The sequence below is a fragment of the Pinus tabuliformis genome, chromosome Q, assembly GCF_031772625.1.
Source record: "Pinus tabuliformis cultivar Carrire ecotype Pingquan chromosome Q, CPIR1, whole genome shotgun sequence".
Lineage (NCBI taxonomy): Eukaryota > Viridiplantae > Streptophyta > Pinopsida > Pinales > Pinaceae > Pinus > Pinus tabuliformis.
Genome location: NC_142296.1, coordinates 81092801 through 81098076, shown reverse-complemented (window position 1 = coordinate 81098076; position 5276 = coordinate 81092801). Strand labels below are relative to the sequence as shown.

Genomic DNA, 5276 nt, shown 5'->3' with positions numbered 1-5276 from the left:
AGAGTATGGACGCCTGCTGGCAGCAGAGGCTCTGGTTATGGTATTGAAGTTATATCTTATCGTCAATTATTACTATAATACCATTTTCTTATTTTCTTCTTTTTATCGGAGAAGTTATTTCCTTATTTTTTTTTCCCTGTTTTGAACCTTTATGCATGAGAAATTGTTTTATGATCAATCACATCATTTTCAGCTAGAATACCGTCAGTAAAGCATCTTGTTGGCATATTGTTGTCCTTTTTCTTTTTCATAACTTATCATCAATCCAAAGTGTCCTATCTTTTATTCATAACAATCTTTACACACTCTGCTCTCATTATAACCATAACTCTCACTGTCTTATCATTGATATGTGTACTCTGCTTCATTTACTGCTATATTGTTCATTCCCTTGCCTTGCCATCAGCATAACACCTTTCATATGCTTTATGGTCATGGAATCCCTTTTCCAATTGGAGGGGGGAATGTATGCATTATGGGATTGCATGCGATATGATTACTGCACTCTGCCATAACTTGTTGATTTGATAAAATATTTGATTGAAATTTTTGCATGCATCTTAATCTATTGCTATTCAAAACTAACACTGTGGATTCAAGAACATTGTATGCAAAATAGTGATTTGTTTACAGGAAAACAACAAGTATGGGTAGAACTCTATTCACAGCATGATCACACTATTGCAACTACTAGAAGAGGCTCCAACAACTGAACGTGAACAATTCTTCAGACATGATGTGCTTGCCTGGATTCAACCTTTTGCATTACTTTCAACACCAACTCTGCCTACATCAGCTTCAACAACTGCCAGTCCATATATGTCATTCCACATTTTTCTTTTTGGAGGTCAAACTTGAGGTAAAATAGCATAATTTTCTGATTTATTATGAATTTAAGAGAATTTCATAAAAATCCATTTTGAGCATTATTTATCATCCTTCAGTCCACATCTGTACCACTTCCCATTTTTCAGCGGCATATCATCTTTCAGTTTGGGGGAGTGTTGCTTTCATTCATTTCTTTCTTATGACCATGTCATTCATATTCTTTATCATCCATTGATATTCTTATTCATTCTCAACACCTCCCTTATTCCATGTTGTTTTATACCAAGCATAACATTCAACAGATGGTAGCAACTACCTCTATTTGTTTTCTAGCATTGCATGAGGGCATGCTAATTCTTCAGCGAGGGGGAGGAATTGCTACGCATGATGGATGTTTTCTACTTTCTTTCTCATTTAAGACATACAATTTCAGTGCAGAAATTGATTTCCACATATTTTTAAAACTATGAACTCAATTCTTGTGATCTCTGGAAAACACAGACGTATTATTAAAATACACATACCCAGATAATTTCAAGATAAATTGGTTCATAAAATTTCGGAAATCATGCACTCTCACCTACAACGATTTTGTTTATATCTCATGATGCGTGCATCAAAATGATCTGATTTTTGGATCATAGAGGCATTCATATATTACAAATCTACTTGCAACATTTCAACAAAAGCTGGTTTGTAGTTTTTGGGAAAATGGTTACTGAAGGTTGCTGTCACTTATATCATATTTTTCTGCAACTTCATTGTTATGCCTTCATCAAAATCGCTAAGTTTGAATATTCATTAATTAAGGAAGAATTCATTTGTTCTATCCATTTCATGAGCTAAGAAGAACAAATTTTTTTTATTGCTTGGTTAACACATGGGTTTTGTCTTTGGGTTGAATGAGGACATGCAATATATTCAATTTTTTGTTGCATGAGGACATGCAATATATTCGGTGTGGGGGTGTGTTGGGCCGTGAATACGACCACATTTTAACACTTCTTTCATCCATTTTTTAACTCTTCTTTATCATGTCATTTATTATAATTTATTATATAAATCCATTTTATAATGATTTATGCTCTTATGAATGAATATTATTTATTCTCCTTTATTTCTAATAAATTGATAATTATGCATGATTTTATCCATGATAGTTTTAATAAATTGGTTGTAACACTATTCACCATTTTTAGCCTCCAATACAATTTCCAGATTGAAGATTTGATCATTAAATATTTCAACTCAGCAGTTCGCTGGAATAAGAAGTAACAGTTTTGCGGTTGAGATTCTGGGCAAATGAAGAAGAATCTGGAAAATCTGGAACATGGGTTTTGTCCAGAACGAACCAAATTAACTTTAATTTAAAACGGTTTGCCCAAATTCGACTCGTATTGAGAGAAACGCAGGGATCTTTGAGCATGATTTTCTCAGATTTGCTGTGTGGCCGTTTTCCAAATCTCAGCTGCAAAGCCAGATTCGCCTTGCTCTTGTTGAAAGATGAATGGAAATATATTTTCTTGTTGATCAATTGGTTGGAAACAATCCAATTTTGTAATAGAAATCATGTTGTAATTATATTTGTTGTAACTTCTCTCTGATCTCTCTCTATTTAAATGAAAACAGAGATCAGAGATGGGGATGGAAATATGAGGGAGAATTGAGGATTTAGAATTGGAGATTCAAGAATGATGGTGGATTATTCATGATAGGATAGGGATTGTTGCATGTTTTAATTCTCAGAGCTTCAGCTGTTGTAATGATTTCACAATTTGATGATTAATACCTGATTTGGGAGTTACTGTTCATTCTTCTCATCTGGAGTAGCCTAGCAGCATCCGCTGGCGGCTAAGGGCCCAACCTCTGGTGGATTGTGCTGCTGTTGTATATTATATTTTTAGTTCATGTGTGGTTTTCATTATCAGCTTTATTTGGTAATCTGGTATGTTCTGTTATTTTACATCACGGTTCTGTTATATTCGATTTATGTTCAACTGAGTAATATCGTTCTCGATGCCGAGAATGTCGTATTGATTCATCTTGACTTGGTAACGCATTGTTGTTCTTTTAATCATTGATATAACGTTGCTGATCCTTACAGAATGTTATTGCTATTCAATTACAGCGTAACCATGTTGTAACACTCTTTAATTGGTATCATTGAATTCATCTTAGAGATTATATTTCCTTGCGATTGTTGAATCTATTGACGTTGCTGTTCCATTATAAATACAATCTTATTCTTTATAACTAAGACTGATAAGTGGATTACCAAGATCAGATTACTATTAAGGTGTGCCGTGTGTATTTTGGTTAACTGTACATTTATATTTGATCTTAATTGCTGTTCTATATTTCATTTCTAATTAGTTTCCATTCTATTTCCATTTGTTGTTCGATTTATTCTTAGAGTAAAGATTGCTATCTGATTTCTGTAGAACATGATTGTTGCATTTATTCTTGTAGACTAAGGTGTGGTTGCTTATTGAACTCAGTTGTTGTTACAGTTTCCTAGCTGCTGTTCCATTTCTTGTCATTCGAAAATCATCATTGCTTTGGTGTGCAGAAGGTCTGAGACTGTAGTGAACATTGACATATGCTGTCTAGTTCCCAGTTTGATGATCTTTCTTTTGAGTGCCTTTTCAATTGCATCAATGTCTAGAGGAATGAGTTATTGCTACTGTATCTTCGATTGATGGTTGTTTGAGTGAATGATTTAGTTCATAACATTTCAGTTTCTTGCTGTTCCAATTAGATTTTGTTTCCAGCATTCATTTACTTTTTCATTTTAAGCACTATACTGCAAAACATTACTCTTGAATAAATAGCCGCGTCAGACTGAGTACACTCTTGAAATAAAAAGTCGTCCCTGGGTTGACAATTAATGTGAAGATAATTAGGAGTTAAAAAGACACCTTTTTATCGCTCGACAGGTACATAATTGAATATGCCTAGAAATTCTACATCTTCATAAAATGAAACAACCGTTCTAGATGGCCCAATAACCCATCTTATTGTATTTGGAGCAATTGTCTTTGAAACATCCCTTTTCTCTTGTGCCATTTCATCCCTTTGTCTGCGGAGTTTTTCCTCTCGCTTTTGTTTAAGAGTTTCTTGCCATAATATTTTCTTAATTGCATCATCCTAAATCTTTTGAGTAGCCCTTTCAGCTTGCATCCTAAATTTTGGAATCTTTTCTCGATGCTTCCTTTGACTAAAATGAGGCAACCCATTTGGAAATTCAATCAAACTTTCTCTACCTTCTAGATCTGTTCTTGAGAATTGAACAACCCTCTATCGTGCAGTCAAAGGAACTTTCTTACTGTCAACTATAAAAGATGGATTGTCTGCTTTCCTCGTCTTGACATCCTCAATCTCATAATCTGAACTTTCAAAATATTCATTACTCAATGGAGGTCCTTTGTCATCCTCATCATCCTTATACAGTTCTACTAATCCCCTCTCCGATTTCAACTTTCTCTTAGGACTTGTGGTGCTTCATAATCATCGTCATCTTCAACATATTCATCTTCTGGCAAATATTTCTTCGAAATCTTAGAGCTTTTTTGCACTAGTAGGGGTGGACTACCATTAATTGTATAAATCCTTCTAAATATTCCTCCATCCAAATGTCTTGCCATTGATTTAATTTGTTTTCGGTTTCCAAAGAAAAAAACTACAATTTTTCTCCTTTACTACGTGAATCACTACGTTTGAAAGCAACCAACCCCATTTGCACATGAATGAATACCTTCTTTAGGACTACCAACAACTTCGCTTCAGATACCTTTTTGGCTTTGAACAAATATTTTGATTGAATTCGATCCTGTATAGTAGCGGGTTTCAAAAAAATTTCTCTAGCTCGCCATTGCGAGGTTGATAATTGAAGGAAAAATAGAACCAGGGACATGCAACTCTACTGTGATGCTCATTATTGTAGAAAATTAGAACTCAGGTCATAGACAATTGTTAGTGCCTTGAATCACTAATGTCAAAATAATAATTTTAAAACCAAGATTTTGTATTTTTAATTTATGTTTTTGATAGATTATATTGAAGATTCGCACCATGTAGTTTCATCCCAATCATGACTTCTGACTGCAAGTGTAGTCCATGCAAGCGCTTGGCCTGAGTTTGTGTATTTGAATTGCATTGGTTGATTTATCAATCTTATCAAATACACCGTGTTCACAATCTCCTTCTTCCACAGTAATTCTGGTGGTTTAGGAACCTTAGCAATCGCCCCAAAGATTTCGTTGTCATTATATTCACCGCTATCATTGGCCAGGGGCTTAACAGTAGCAGAGGGAAAAATTTGCCTCGAAGCTACCTTTAAACATAGTTTTAACAGTGACAGGGGGAGCCTTTGTCACAAAGCTTTCATAGACGGGACTTTCGACCATGGGATTGGCAGTGGCAGAGGGAAGCTTTACCCGAAAGTGTTC

General features: G+C 34.7%; 1 pseudogene; it reads right to left on the bottom strand.

Moving 5' to 3' along the window:
- Positions 1 to 3750: 3750 nt before the first annotated feature.
- LOC149218361 (uncharacterized) lies at positions 3751 to 4472 on the bottom strand (annotated as a pseudogene).
- Positions 4473 to 5276: the final 804 nt, after the last annotated feature.